This window comes from Microcaecilia unicolor, chromosome 11, assembly GCF_901765095.1.
Source record: "Microcaecilia unicolor chromosome 11, aMicUni1.1, whole genome shotgun sequence".
NCBI classification, from domain to species: Eukaryota; Metazoa; Chordata; class Amphibia; order Gymnophiona; family Siphonopidae; genus Microcaecilia; species Microcaecilia unicolor.
In genome coordinates, this window is record NC_044041.1 from 44,551,709 (window position 1) to 44,568,686 (window position 16,978).

Consider the following 16,978-nt stretch of genomic DNA (forward strand, 5'->3'; position numbering starts at 1 on the left):
GTGCATCCAGCTAGAATAACTTATCAGTCGTGAGCCTGATTGTAGCAAGCTCCCCTCCATTGTTCACAGTTGTTACTGAACATACCGTTCCTGAGAAGTTCACTCCTCTATATGCTCCCAGGAGACAAGAAGGATGGCCAGTACATGTAGACATAAGGCCTTGAAGAAGTAGCAGCATAGCTGTGCCAAAAAGTAATTTTCCTTTGTAGAAATCTGGTTTCTGAAGTAATCAGGCCACAGGCTGTTGAATCCGTATGAGTTGGTTCAGGCTTGGACAGGCCTCAGACCAGCAAAGGTGAGATAGCAGGAAAATACATCTACAGTTCACATCTATACAGATATTTTGCTAATTTTTTCCAACCAGCCCTCACTCTCCTCTCATCCAACTGTTACAAACCTGTCTTTCAGATGTTCATAATTGACTTATAGAACATAAATTGGCACTAAATTGGGATAAAACAGTTGGTTGCTGGATTATAGGAGGTAGACCACCTCCTACTGTGGCCCTGAATCTTTTTGAGACATCTGTCACTTCAGTTTTTTCCTTTCAGTATTTGGGGGTTATCTTAGACTCTCACTTATCATTCCTACCGCAGATTGTGACTGTTTGTAATACTGGTTTCTTTATCCTCAGACAATTACGTCAAGTTTGAAAATACTTTGATCACAACGCATTTCACTCACTTATTCTATTATTATTATTAATTTCTAGACTAGATTACTGCAATACCATTTATTTAGGTGTCCCATGTTACATACTTAAATGCCTACAAACACTTCAAAATTCCGCTATGAGACTATTTTGCCACACTAAGAAATCAGATCATATTACTCCTTTCTTTCGGAAATATCATTGGCTTCAGATCAGATAAAGAATTATTCACAAACTTTTAACTCTTACAGTTAAAGCTTTTAGGATAGGTTTCCTGCTATATCTTTCTAACTTTATCATTCCGTATTCCCCTTTGCGATTGCTCAGTTCTATAAACGATTATCGTTTAACCCTTCCCAACCCCGAACAGGCTATACTTGAATCTACCAGACACTGTGCATTTTAATTCTCTGCCATTCCACTGGAACTCATTGCCACTAGAAATCCAAGCTGTATCCTCGTTTAAAAAAATTTAAACCTGCTATAAAAAGTTGGCTTTTCCACCAAGCATTTAATGACACTTAGGAGGTTCTGCTGCAGTGGAAACAACTTCCTTTTCTCACTTTTGATTTCTGCTGTCCTCTCCCTTTGTTGTTCACCTACCTTCTATTTCTATACATGAATGAATGTATACTCTTTCCTATCACATTTATGAGTTCCTTTCTGATTTCCTTATTTTAATTTTATTGTACACTGGATCTACTCATTAGCCTTAGGCAGTATATCAAGTTATCCTAAAGGAATGAATGAATAAATAAATAAATAAATAAATAAAAATGCTAACGCACCTCTAGTGTGGCTTAGTAAACAGAGTTCCAAGTGATGTCACTTTTTGAAACATTTTCTCTTTTTTTTTTATTTTCTTCTGATATACACAACTCCTCCACATATACTGTATTCAGAATCGCCTTATAGTATCTATTTGTTATTCTACTATCATGTGTTTCTTTTTCATTATCATGTTACCCAAGATCCTTCTGTAACACTAAATGTCTATTTTCTAATATATTTCCACCACTCATGATGTATTGTAAGCCACATTAAGCCTGCAAAGAGGTGGGAAAATGTGGGATACAAATGCAATAAATAAATAAATATGAGTTGCATTAAATACATATTTTTCTCCCCTATTTTATAAAAGGTTCTATATTTGGCAAGCCATTTGTAAAATACAATCACAGTTTTGCACAAAAAGACCTTAACATCCATTTTCTTAGTTAGTTCTGCTATCCAAAATTGAGCTGGGCTTATCTGCAATTGTTTTCCATGTAATAGACTGTGGTACTATTTTTTTTTTTGTTACATTTGTACCCTGCACTTTTCCCACTCAAGGTAGGCAATGGAGGGTTAAGTGACTTGTCCAGAGTCACAAGAAGCTGCCTATGGCAGGAATTGAACTTGGTTCCTCAGGACCAAAGTCCACCACCCTAACCACTAGGCCACTCCTCCACTAACCACATTTAACCATGAGCCAGTGGAAGACTGGGAAGTGAATTGTGGGAGAGGGCTTAAAACATATCAACTATTATATTTTCGTGACATTTATTACTGGCAATGTTTTTTGTATCTTTCAAAACAAAAAGAAAAAAATTTAAGCTGATGATCCATTTTTAATTTATTATAATATTTATACTTTGATTCTTGTAATCCATCTTGCACACTTCGTGGAGTGGAAAGGTTGAAGATGTCTGAAATTAAATTAATATTTCTGTTCATTTTTTCCAGCAAAGAAATAATGATTCTCTTTACTGAACCTGAATTTTGCTGGTGTTCCATGATAGTAATTGTACTCATCTTAAGTCAATTTGGCTCATTCCATTCTCTATAGACATTCTTGCTAATCAATTCATCTTTCTGTTCATCCTAATGCAGCAAACAGAGTTCAGTGACTTGGATCAAAAACTTATTTTGTTCAGAAAAAAAACTGTGAGGATTTAGGTTGGTTGTGTAAGGACTCCTTGTCAAGGTTCCATCATCAGGCCAGAAATTTACTAAGATGCACGTTATAGAGAGCACATAAGTAAACAGCAACTATTGAATACATAATGTTTATTTAGATTTTGCTCACACCATTTTCAGTAGTAGCTCAAGGCGAGTTACATTCAGGTACTCTGGATATTTCTCTGTCCCAGGAAGGCTCACAATCTAAGTTTGTACCTGAGGCAATGGAGGGTTAAGTGACTTGCCCAAGATCACAAGGAGCAGTAGTGGGATTTGAACCAGCCACCTCTGGATTGCAAAACCAGTGCTCTAACCACTAGGCCAGTCCTCCACTAGAATATAGATTAATTGTTAATTTGTTATTTCAGTCCTCCACTAGAATATAGATCAATTGTTAATTTGTTATTTACAGTACACAGGAGCAGAAAATTATTTTCCTAGCAAATAATGTCCCTCCCCCAGTGGCGTAGGAAGGGGGGGCGGTGGGGCGTTCCGCCCGGGTGCACGCCGTTGGGGGGGGTGTCGTCTCCGTTGGGTCCTTGCTCCCTCTGCCTCGGAACAGGTTACTTCCTGTTCCGGGGGAAAGAGAGAGCAAAGAACCAATGGAGCCGATGCAGGTCCCAGCGACGTAGGCTCGGGGGCGGATCGGCCCTCCCGCCCACCCCTCGCTGCCAAAGTAAGCTACAATGCGTTCCGGCGGGGGGGAGGGTGCACACCGAAGGGGGGGCGCCGTGCTCCGACGGGGGGAGGGGCGCCATGCTGCACCCGGGGGGGGGGGGGGGTGCATGGCGGCGACCTGCCCCGGGTGCCAGCTGCCCTCACTATGGCACTGCCCTCCCCCTCCTTCCACTAGCAGATAAACACTAAAGGCTCCTTTTACAGAGTGACGGTCTTGAGGTAGTGTCGTGCATAGACTAGCCTCGTGCTGAGTCCACCTTCTACCACCACTGGTAAAAGGAGTTTTCTGGTGCAAGGGCAGAAAATGATTGTGTGCTAAGCAATGGCATTGGTGTGCAGCCATTTTCTTGGGGAGCCCTTACCACCTCCTACTTAAAAGGCAGTAAAGGCTCCAGTGGTAGCCTGGCAGTAACTGGGCAGTGTGCGGCCCTGCCCCATTACCTCCGGGCATGTCCCAGGCGCTAGAAAATACAAAAATATTTTCTAACACTGGGAATGGCCAATACATGGATGTTGATTGTGGTTATTTAGAAAACTCAGTTGGTTAGGTGTGCCTTCAGAACTAGTTTTGGAAACCCTGGGCAAGCAATCCTCCTCCTTTTTATTTTTTATTTATTAAATTTTTTATTACATCAAGCATTATATCTTGAATCCAGAGAAAGATTATTATAGTCAATACATATTACAGGAAAATAGAAAAATATAAAGTTAACACAAAATTAACAAAATAAGAGACTATTAACTCATCTTTAGTCCACTATTTCGGGGGCACACACAATATTAAGGCAATCAGAGTAATTTGAATTAGAACCAAATTTCTAATTCTAAAATAAGGCGACTAATAGGAGCAAATTACGGAGTCTATGTTGTTATAGTCCTTGATGTTGTTGGCAGTGAGTCTTTCAGCTTGGCGTCCAAAAAATTGTTAAGCTGTTTCGCCTCAAAAAATATATATTTGATAGAATTTAATTTTATTACGCACTTGCAGGGGAAGTTTAGCCAATATAGTGCGCCGAGCTGCAATGCCTTCGGCCTCAATTTCAATCCTCTGCCTTTTAATCCATGATTTCTTCTTTAAGACTCGAGACATTTGAAAACTTTTAATACCATTTTATATATTAAATTAAACTGCAGCTATTGATTATATAATCCTGGTCTCAGTGGTTTTTATTATACATTAAATTAATGCATGCAGTGTATTAATATGTGCAATAGCTATAGTTTACTTGGGGCTCATTCTCAAACACTTATACTTAAAGTAGAGAATGGCATGAGGACAAAGTTTGTCCCTGTCCCTGTGGGTTCACTCTCTGTCCCTACCCCGTCCCCATAGGCTATGTCTCTGTCCCCAACCCATTTCTACGGGCCCTGTCTCCATTTCCGCGCCATCCCCTCAGGTTCTGTCCCTGACCCCGCCCCATCCCAGTGGGCATCTGCACAAGCCTCGAGCACTCTTATGATTTTATATTTAAATCTTTTTGTTAAGTATAAAAAGGAACAATATGCTGTGCAACTGTTTTTTTTATAAATCACAAATAGAAAACAATAATAACAACAACAACGAGCAACTATAATAACCCCCTCCACCACCACCACTCTCTACCCTTCCAACACTAACAATAGCTGACTTCTACTACCCCAAGAAACCCTAATCCACCCTGTTAAAATGTCCAGGGGTACAAAATACAGTCCATTCTGTGTGCCCTAGAGGGGGAGAAATATGACCTATGAAGCACTGTTATGATCTTTTAATCTGTGGATAAATAAGTCATCAACAATCTCACGATTCAGTCTAACTCTCCTGTCTTCCACAGTCCTTCCTGCAATAGAAGATGTCTTCTTAGAAGATGTGCTGGTACTAGGAATGTACAGGATTCCCCATGCAAATTTTGCTAGTTGTGGCCAGCATGTTTCCTTGTTTTTACAAAAAATCAAAATATCATTGTCTGCATCACTCAAACATAAATAACAGTCCAGTTCATTAACACGCTTCAAAGTAGAAAAATGACACTGGGCTCTGTCCCCATCCCCATGGGCTCTCTCCCTTCCGTGTCCCTGTCCCCGTCCCCATCCCCGCGGTTATCACTGGTCCCTGCCCTGTGCCATTACAAAGTTCCATAGCTTACTATCAGGCTTATTTTCAAAAGAGAAGGACGCCCATCTTTCGACACACATCAAAAGATGGGCGTCCTTCTCAGAGGGTCGCCCAAATCGGTATAATGGAAAACAGATTTTGGGCGTCCCCAACTGCTTTCTGTCGCAGGGATGACCAAAGTTCACTGGGGCGTGTCAGAGGCGTAGCAAAGGTGTGACTTGGGCGTGCCTAACACATGGGCGTCCTTGACCCATAATGGAAAAAAAAGGGCGTCCTTGATGAACACTTGGATGACTTTACCTGGTCCTGTTTTTTCTTATGACCAAAACACAAATAGGTGCCCAAACTGACAGATGACCGCTGGAGGGAATCGGGGATGACCTCCCCTTACTCCTCCAGTGGTTACTAACCCCCTCCCACCCTAAAAAAAATTTTAAAAATATTTTTTGCCAGCCTCAAATATCATACACAGCTCCACAACAGCAGTATGCAGATCCTTGGAGCAGTTTTAGTGGGTGCAGTGCACTTCAGGCAGGAGGACCCAGGCCCACCCCCCTACCTGTTACACTTATGGTGGTAAATGTGAGCCCTTCAAAGCCCACCAGAAACCCACTGTACCCACATCTAGGTGCCCCTCTTCACCCATAAAGGCTATGGTAGTGGTGTACAGTTGTGGGTAGTGGATTTGGGGGGCTCAGCACACAAGGTAAGGGCGCTATGTACCTGGGAGCTTTTTCTGAAGTCCACTGCAGTGCCCCCTAGGGTGCCCGGTTGGTGTCCTGGCATGTCAGGGGGGACCAGTGCACTATGAATACTGGCTCCTCCCACGAACAAAGAGCTTGCATTTGGTCATTTCTGAGATAGGCGTCCTTAGTTTCCATTATTGCCGAAAATCAGAAACGACCAAGTCTAGGGACGACCATCTCTAGGGACGACCTAAATTTCAAAATTTGGGCGTCCCCAACCGTATTATCGAAACAAAAGATGGACACCTATCTTGTTTCGATAATACAGGTTTCTCTGCCCCTTCGCCGGGACGTCTGCGAGGACGTCCTCAGGGAAACCTGGGCGCCCCTTTCCATTGTGCGCCTCTATGTAACTATGTAAGTCTTAATGCTTTCAAAATACACCTCAATGTATGTTTTATTGTCTGAATGCCTATATTTGCTCCAAGAGATGTGCATTCATTCATTAGTGCACCTTCGGCTTCTTAATGCTCCTTAAAACATTTTGGGGCTATTGTAGTAAAGGGCGTTACACTGTTAACATGTGAACTAGGGTGAGTTAACCACCACCAGAGAAGCACACTAACAGCTACCATAGTGGCATGATGATTTACACATGCTAATTCATACATTAACTGTATATTGTGTTAGGGGGTAGGAACTAGGTGGGTTATGGGCAAAGAATAGGAGTGGACTGCATAATATGGTGAGCACATGGTACTTAATGCATGCTAAATTTCATTTGCACAGTTAGCATAACTTCCCTTAGGGGTCCTTTTACTAAGCTGCAGTAAAATGGGGCCTGTGCTAGCATCAGCGCATGTATTTGATGTGCCCTGAGGCCCCCTTTCTTCGCAGTGGGTAAAAGGCTGTCTGTTGTTCTAGAAAAGAAATGACCATGTGGTAAGTGAACCATTTGCCGTGTGGCTATTTTGGGGAGAGCACTTACTGCCACCCATTGAGGTGGCGGTAAGGGCTCCCGTGCTAACCCAGTGATAACTGGGTAGCGCACAGCGCTGCATGATTACCACCGGGTAAGCACCGGTGCTACAAAAATAGAAACTTTTTTGTACCTCCAGAAATAGCGCACGCTGTGGGTGGGAACTACCGCCGGGCTCCTGCAGTAGCCCGGTAGTAGTTCTAGATTGGTGCACTGCAAACCTGTTGCCACTCGCCAACCCCTTAGCTTGGCTTGGCACTACATACAGCTGCCCTAATTACTGCCAGACTCTCCATGCGTTAATACGTACAAACCCACAAAGATAAGCACATCAAACTACACCCTCCCTATCTCAGACAGCCTGAAAATCCTCGGCGTCACTATCGATCGTAACCTCACACTTGAGAGCCAAGTTAACTCTATAACTAAGAAAATGTTCCACTCAATGTGGAAACTCAAACAAGTGAAACCATACTTCCCGAGGGAAACATTTCACAGCTTGATACAATCAATGGTACTAAGCCATGAAGACTACTGCAATGGACTCTATGCGGGATGCAAAGAACAACTCATTAAGAAACTACAGACCATCCAAAACACAGCAGCCAGGATTATATTTGGAAAACGCAATTCGAAAGCGCCAAACCCCTCCGAGAAAAACTACATTGGCTACCAATTAAAGAACGTATTGCTTTCAAAATCTGCACCCTGGTCCATAAAATTATCTACGGCGAAGCCCCGGGATATATGACAGACCTCATAGACCTACCAAAAAGCAATGCAATCAGATCAACACGAACTTACCTAAATCTCCATTACCCAATCTGTAAAGGTCTCAAATAAAAATCAACTTATGGATCCAATTTCTCCTACATAAGCACACAACTGTCGAACGCACTACCAAAAGCCGTGAAAACAACGTAAGACCACCTAAGCTTCCGGAAATCACTAAAAACCTACCTATTCAAAAAGGCATACCCCACTGACCCAACTTATTTTTTTCTTACATTTGTACTCCACACTTTCCCACTCATAGTAGGTTCAATGTGGCTCACATATTACGTGCAGGTACTTATTTGTACCTGGGGCAATGGAGGGTTAAGTGACTTGCCCAGAGTCACAAGGAGCTGCCTGTGCCTGCAGTGGGAATTGAACCCAGCTCCCCAGGACCAAAGTCCACCACTCTAACCACTAGGCCACTCCTCCACAGCCTAAACTCTGCAACACAATGAAACCAAAGCTTGTAACAGACTCTATAACTCTTAATTCCCCAATGTGTCTATAACACATGAACCTTATCCGACCACATTAACTCCTTGTATCTGTTCCCATGCCGGAGATGGCGAACGCCTCTATGGTACAATGTAAGCCACATTGCGCCTGCAAATAGGTGGGAAAATGTGGGATACAAATGTAACAAATAAATAAATTGCAGATAATACGTTGGGCACATCCTCAACAATTAGTGTGCAGCCTTTGCACGTAACCCACACTAATTTCTGCTGTTAGGGCATGTTAATTGCAAAAACGCACTTTAGTAAAGGGGTCTTTTAATAAAGCTTAGCTCGAGTTATCTGCAGCAGGGCCTATTTTATTTCTATGGGCCCTGCTGTAGATAACTCAAGATAAGCTTTAGTAAAAGACCCTCTAAAAGACCTTCTTAAATTGAATTAGTATGCATTAACTTGTGAATTAATATGCATTGTCAATCTGTGCACCTCAAACATATCTCTGTGTTGAATATTTTGCTATAAAATGAATACGCGGAAAGAACTCAAAAACATATCAAAACATTGAGAGAGAATCCCAAATAAACTAAAACTGAATCACAAATTCTTGTTCTATGCACATTCTTATTAGCTTCCATCTGATAACCTATCAAAGTCTGCAAGAGAATATTTTATCTATTAGCAAGGATTCTACTTCCTAGATTATTATTGTTATTATCTATTAATTTGGAGGAATGTTGCCTCAGAACAGCATGGAAGACTACATTTATGCCTGGCAAGGTTTTCTTTGCACGGCTAACGTTTTGCTTAATTTTTCTTCTCTAGTAAAACTACTTCCATCTAGTAACAGTGTCAAGGAAGAGGAGTGTAATTAGGGGATTTGCTGACTTTGGTAGAAATAAGATGGCATCCACCATGAATATGAATATCTTCAGAAAAAAATCAATTTGAGATGTGCTTGAGGTCTTAAAAAGCTCAGGGTAAGGATTTGATCAGCTTAAGTATTCTCAGAAAAGCTTAAGAATGCGCTTGCTTTCAAAGCTGAATGGTGCTAATATTATTGATGTAGCTAGTTTGCTACTTAATCTGAGATTTCAACTGACCATGTTGTATTTTTTCAAGCTCATGAAAAGTATAATTGATATGTTTTTTCAGCTGATAGAGCAAAACTGGGCTTCATATTTGATACTTAATGCTTTTTAATTCTAGTGTATGGAGGATTTTTATTTTATTAATTAGACCCATTGTTTGTGGTTCCTCCCATATTGTGCACAAACTCACCCACCAAGAAGAGCAACAAAGTCCTGTGACCAGTTCTAAAACCAGAATGATTAATGTCTAAGGGGCCCTTTTACTAAGCTATGCTAAAAAAAAAAAATGCCCTGCATTATTTTTAGTGCGTGGATTTGCCACATGTTGAGGCCACTTTTAACCTGGCTGTAAAATGCCCACAACTTCTTTTTTTCCACTAATGGCCACACACTTGTGGCCATTAGCGTGGGAGCCCCATACTGCCACCTATTTTGTAGGTGGTAGGGGTTCCCTTGCTAATCAGGCACCACATGGAAATTTACCTGTGTTACTCAATTAGCGCAGGGCTTCCTTACGCTCCACCTCCATAGATGCCCCCACACTAGAAATATTTTATATTTTTAGCGCGAGATTGGTGTGTGCTGATCCCAGAACTACCATGGGACACCTGAGCGCATCCCGTGGTAGTGCCTTTTTAGTGTGCGGTAAGCTTGCGTTAGTGCTTAAAGCTGCTTAGTAACTTAACCATTACTGACTTTCAAATTATCATTTTCCTGACGTACCATGGCCACTTCATTGAACTTGGCCACAAAAGGCAAATTTAAGACTAATCTAAATCACTAGCAGGCTTATTTTCGAAAGAGAAGGATGCCCATCTTTCGACACAAATCAGAAGTCCTTCTCCCAGGGTCGTCTAAATCGGCATAATCGAAAGCCAATTTTGGGCGTCCCCAACTGCTTTCCGTTGCAGGGACAACCAAAGTCCACAGGGGCGTGTTGGAGGCGTAGTGAAGGCGGGACTTGAGCATGCCTAACACATGGGCGTCCTCGACCCATAATGGAAAAAAAAGGGTGTCCCTGACAAGCACTTGGACAACTTTACCTGGTCCTGTTTTTCTTACGACCAAGCCATAAAAAGTTGCCAGAACTGACCAGATGACCACCGGAGGGAATCGGGGATGACCTCCCCTTTCTCCTCCAGTGGTCACTAACTCCCTCCCACCCTCAAAAAATATCTTAAAAAATCTTTTGTGCCAGCCTCAAATGTCATACTCAAGTCCATCGCAGCAGTATGCAGGTCCCCGGTGCAGTGCACTTCAGCAGGAGGACCCAGGCCCATCCCCCCCTACCTGTTACACTTGTGGTGGTAAATGTGAGCCCTCCAAAACCCACCAGAAACCCACTGTACCCACATGTAGGTGCCCCCCTTCACTCATAAGGGCTATGGTAGTGGTGTACAGTAGTGGGTAGTAGGTTTTGGGGGGCTCAGCACACAAGGTAAGGGAGCTATGTACTTGGGAGCAATTTCTGAAGTCCACTGCAGTGCCCCCTAGGGTGCCCGGTTGGTGTCCTGGCATGTCAGGGGGACCAGTACACTACGAATTCTGGCTCCTCCTATGACCCATGTCGTTTCTGAGATGGGCATCCTTTGTTTACATTATCGCCAAAAATCAGAAATGACCAAGTCTAGAGACGACCATCTCTAAGGATGACCTAAATTTCAGGATTTGGGCATCCCCGACCGTATTATCGAAACAAAAGATAGACGTCCATCTTGTTTCAATAATACGGGTTTCCCCACCCCTTCGCCGGGACGTTTTGCGAGGACGTCCTCAGAAAAACTTGGGCGTCCCTTTTGATTATGCCCCTCTAGGGGGTCCTTTTACTAAGGGGCACTGAAAAGTGGCCTGTGCTAATATAGGCATGTGTTTTGGATGCATGCAGATCCATTTTTTTCAGCACACCCGTAAAAAATGCCTTTTTGGGGGGGGCCGAAAATGGATGTACGGCAAAATGAAAATTGGCACGCATCCATTTTGGGTCTGAGACCTTACTGTCACCCATTCACTTAGTGGTATGTTCTCACGCATTATCTGGGCAGTAATGGTCAACGCGCGTTCAAATGTCAATTACCGCCTGCGTGTCAGAAAATAAAAATATTTTCCAGTGTGTGTGTAGTGGATGCGAGTAAAAAATGAAATTACCGCCCGAACCACGCAGTAGCTGGGCAGTAATTCCAAATTGACATGATTTGGGTGCGCGTAGGTGCCTACATTGCTTAGTAAAAGGGTCCCTAGGATCTAGACTAGGGGTTTTTATGTTCCAGGTGAGTCAGATGCTTGAACCACAGCTAAGGTTATTAAAAAAAAAAACTAGCAAAACAGAGATGAAAAGCAGGAGTATGAGCGTGATTTTAATGAGAAGGAAAGGGGTCAGGAGGAAAATCACTTCAGTTTGGAAATAAAGACCCAGAGAGAATACTTTTATACATGTATCCAACGCCTTCTTTTAGAAATAGCTCTTTTCACATATAAACTTACCTTCAGTGTGTGTTAATTGCCATGACAATCTCTTCTTCTTCAACATATTCTCTTTCAGATACAAAAACTTAGATTCTGAGCTCTCTAGGGACAGAGAAAGTACTTGCCTGTTATGTCTGGGAATGTGAGCCCTTGTGCCCCAACTGAGCATGGCGAAGATGGAGTGACACTGCACTCGTTCAGGCAGCCAGACAACCCCTAGCTTCACCTGGGAAGCGACCGCCGTTCCCTGAGAGTTGAGCCCCCAGGTGCAAGCAGCCACCAGGACTTCTGGAACCAGCGGGATTGCACGGCCACTGACCCGACAGGCAGGGAGAGCAGACACCGTCCAGGAGCCAAGGAATCAGCAGCGCAGCGAATAGTCAGAAAAACAGTCCAAGGTCTAGGCAGGCAGCAACACAGCGCATAGTCAAGCAACAATCCAGGGTCTGGTACACAGGAATCACAGAAACAAAGATAGCTGGCTGTAGAACACAGACGTAGACCATGATCTCTAAGTACTAGAAGCCGAAGCAAGGAAGGACTAGAGGCAGGGCTTTAAATAGTGTAGGAAATTAGGTTCAAACATGTGCAGCTGATCCAAGATGGCTGCCTCCATCAGAAGAGATGCCCTACGCCCAAATATGGGCTTCCTTCCTGAAGCTGCCCATCTCCAAGATGGCTGCCACAGCCTGAGACTCCCATCTCCAAGATGGCTGTCCTATCCTGGAGATACCACATCCAAGGTGGCTGCCACATCCTCGAATGCCCATACCCTGCATAAGCAGGCTGCACCTCTGGAGGAGTGGAACAGAGTGTAACATTGCCTATGACGTGTACAACACTGCATACGTCTAGTAGCACTATAAAAATTATTATTATTAGTAATAGCAGTAGTAGTCAATGAGGGCCCCTTTTACTAAGCAGCGGTAAACCCAACACAGGCTTCCCGTGTGCCGATTTGGAGCTACCGTTGGCCCAACGCGGGTGCCGGCAGTAGTTCCAGCCCTAGCGCACATCATTTCACTCACTAGGGAAAACTGTCCATGGGCATTTCATGTGTGTTCCAAAAATTTAGGTGCCTAGTTATAGAATATGACCCAGTGCGCCTAAATCTACGCTCTGAGATTTACACCAGGTTTTCATTGATTTAAATGGATGCGCGCAGATATTGGCGCTCAAATATCAATTAACCATATTCTATAATCGGTACCTAAATCTAGGTGCCGATTATAGAATACACTTAGTTGGCACTGATTTGAGCACTGATTTTTTATTTATTTATTGCATTTGTATCCCACATTTTCCCACCTCTTTTCAGGCTCAATGTGGCTTACAATACATCATGAATAGTGAGAATACATGAGAAAGTATGCATTTAGTATAACAGAAGGATTTTGGGTAGCATATATATAGAATCTCCTCCATAGTGAGCGTAAATGTTCTTAGGGAATATTAGCATAAGATGGCATCAATGCGCCTACATTTAGTTGCGCCACTTATGCCAGGTCTATGGCTGGTGTAAGTGGACTCACCTAAATGCAGCACATAAGTGCATAACTTACAATATTCTCTAAGGGGCCTTTTTACAAAGCTGTAGTAAAAAGTGGCCTGTGGTAGTGTGGGCACGTGAAAATTGTCATGCTCTGAGGCCACTTTTACTGCAGCAGGAATTTCCATTATTTTAAATGGAAATTGTAAATGGTCGTGAGCTAATAAAAATATTGGCGTGTGGCGACTTACTGCCTGAGCCCTTACTGCTTCCTATTTAGTAGCAGGTAAGGGCTCACACACTAACCTGATGGTAATCAGACAGCAGTGCCAATGACTGATTAATGTCAAACATGCCTACTCTCCGTCCCCTGTGCTAGAAAATATTTTCTAGCACGGGAAATACCACATGGCAAAGGTATAGCTACTGTAGGGTGCTGTGGTGTACCACATGGCAGTGGTGTTCTGCAGCATGTTACCTACCTGGTAGCCCTACCGTGCCTTTGTAAAAGGACCCCTAAATCACGTGTGTAAATGTTAGACACGCCCATTTCCCTTTCTGTGAAAGCCCCTTTGTATTTATGAGCTAAGCTGTTTGCACACTTAGGGGTCCTTTTACTCAGCCAAGGTAAAAGGTGGCCTGCGGTAGTGTAGGCACATATATTTGGCGCGTGCTGGGCCAGTTTTTACCGTATCTACAAAAAAATGGCATTTTTTAATGGGACGGGAAAGGGGCCCGTGGTAAAAATGAAACCAGTGCGTGCCCAAAACTGGCCTGAGCTCTTAACGCCACCCATTGATCTGGTGGTAAAAGCTCACACGCTACACGCGCTACACATGCGGTGAGCAGTTGGTGCATGCTAAGTGCCGATTAGGCGCATGTAGGATGAAAATAAATAAATAATTCATCCAGGCGTTATGGGCACGTGCCAAATCTGAAATTACCGCCAGGAGGATGTGCTGGCCTGGCGGTAGTCTCATTTTGGCATGCGCTGCACACACGTAGAGTCTACCGCAGCTTAGTGAAAGGGTCCCTTAAATTATAAAACAGCCCTGAACTCTCTGCTAGCACTTACATACACAAATGCGTATTCATGCATTTAAGTGCTAGTTTTCTATAAATTTAAGCAAAAATTTATAGAATGAAGACAATAATGTATGAACCATTTTGCACTACCAGTTTGCTTCTACCTGAAAGCAGATCAAGCCACATGCATTCAGTTTTGCTGCATATAGGTTTTTTTTTTTCTTTAACCAGCTTGTTATTACAGTGACCTGTATTTCTTCTCATCTTGAACTATTAGAACATGGCTGAGGACTGGCGCATTCCATCTCTTGTGCTGCTAGAGGTACCAGTGTGTACGGGATCTACTGGGCTAGATGGTGCAACCCAGTATGGCTATTATGTTCCAAACTGTGTATGGAATTCTAGAGCACTATTCTTTCTGCTTGACTGGTCATAGTAGCATAGTAACATAGTAGATGATGGCAAAAAAAAGACCTGCACGGTCCATCTAGTCTGCCCAACAAGATAAACTCATATGTGCTACTTCTTGTGTATACCTTACCTTGATTTGTATCTGCCATTTTCAGGACACAGACCGTAGAAGTCTTGCCCAGAACTAGCCCCATTTTCAGGACACAGACGGTAGAAGTCTTGCCCAGAACTAGCCCCACCACCCAAACACCAGCCCCGCCTCCCAATCTCGGCTAAGCTTCTGAGGATCCATTCCTTCTGCACAGGATTCCTTTATGTTTATCCCACGCATGCTTGAATTCCGCTACCGTTTTCATCTCCACCACCTCACGCGGGAGGGCATTCCAAGTATCTACCACTCTCTCCGTGAAAAAATACTTCCTGACATTTTTCTTGAGTCTGCCCCCCTTCACTCTCATATCATGTCCTCTCGTTCTACTGCCCTCCCATCTCCAGAAAAGGTTAGTTTGCGGATTAATACCTTTCAAATATTTGAACGTCTGTATCATATCACCCCTGTTTCTCCTTTCCTCCAGGGTATACATGTTCAGGTCCGCAAGTCTCTCCTCATACGTCTTGTAATGCAAATCCCATACCATTCTTGTAGCTTTTCTTTGCACCGCTTCCATTTTTTTTACATCCTTAGCAAGGTATGGCCTCCAAAACTGAACACAATACTCCAGGTGGGGCCTCACCAACGACTTATACAGGGGCATCAACACCTCTTTTCTTCTGCTGGTCACACCTCTCTCTATACAGCCTAGCAACCTTCTGGCTACGGCCACTGCCTTGTCACACTGTTTCGTCACCTTCAGATCCTCAGATACTATCACCCCAAGATCCCTCTCCCCGTCCGTAAATATCAGACCCTCCCCGCCTAACACATACTTCTCCCATGGATTTCTACTCCCTAAGTGCATCACTTTGCATTTCTTCGCATTTTTTAATTGCCAAACCTGAGTGGAGGAGTGGCCTAGTGGTTAGGGTGGTGGACTTTGGTCCTGAGGAACTGAATTCAATTCCTGGCACAGGCAGCTCCTTGTGTGAGTCTGGGCAAGTCACTTAACCCTCCATTGCCTGCCACATTGAGCTTGCCATGAGTGGGAAAGCACGGGGTACAAATGTAATAATAGACCATTCTTCTAGTTTCGGCAGATCCTTTTTCATGTTTTCCACTCCCTCCCCGGTGTCCACTCTGTTACAAATCTTAGTATCGTCCGCAAAAAGGCAAACTTTACCTTCTAACCCTTCGGCAATGTCACTCACAAATATATTGAACAGAATTGGTCCCAGCACCGATCCCTGAGGCACTCCACTACTCACCTTCCCCTCCTCTGAGCGAATTCCATTCACCACCACCCTCTGGTTTCTGTCCGTCAACCAGTTCCTAATCCAGTTCACCACTTCAGGTCCTATCTTCAGCCTGTCCAGTTTATTCAAGCACCTCCTGTGGGGAACCGTATCAAAAGCTTTGCTGAAATCGAAGTAGATTACGTCCATAGCACGTCCTTGATTCAATTCTCCAGTCACCCAGTCAAAGAATTCAATGAGATTCGTTTGACACGATTTCCCTTTGGTAAAACCATGTTGTTTCGGATCTTGCAACTTATTGGCTTCCAGGAAATTCACTATCCTGTCCTTTAGCATCGCTTCCATTACTTTTCCAATAACCGAAGTGAGGCTTACCGGCCTGTAGTTTCCAGCTTCTTCCCTATCACCACTTTTGTGGACCACCTCCGCCGTTCTCCAATCACACGGAACCTCTCCCGTCTCCAAGGATTTATTAAACAAATCTTTAAGAGGACCAGCCAGAACCTCTCAGCTCCCTCAATATCCTGGGGTGGATCCCGTCCGGTCCCATGGCTTTGTCCACCTTTAGGTTTCCTAGTTGTTCATACACACTCTCTTCTGTGAACGGTGCTAAATCCACTCCACTGTCACATGTACTTTTGTCAGTCCATCTTGGTCCTTCTCCAGGATTTTCTTATGTGAAAACAGAACAAAAGTACCTATTTAGCAAATTTGCCTTTTCTTCATCATTTTCTACATAGCGGTTCGCAGCATCTTTCAATCTCACAATTCCCTTTTTAGTCATTTTCCTTTCCTGGTCAAGGAAAACTAAACAATTGTTGAAAAGTGTTAATAAATTTTCTTTTCACCCCATTGCCTATATTCTTCAGCTATGGTACAATCAATGGT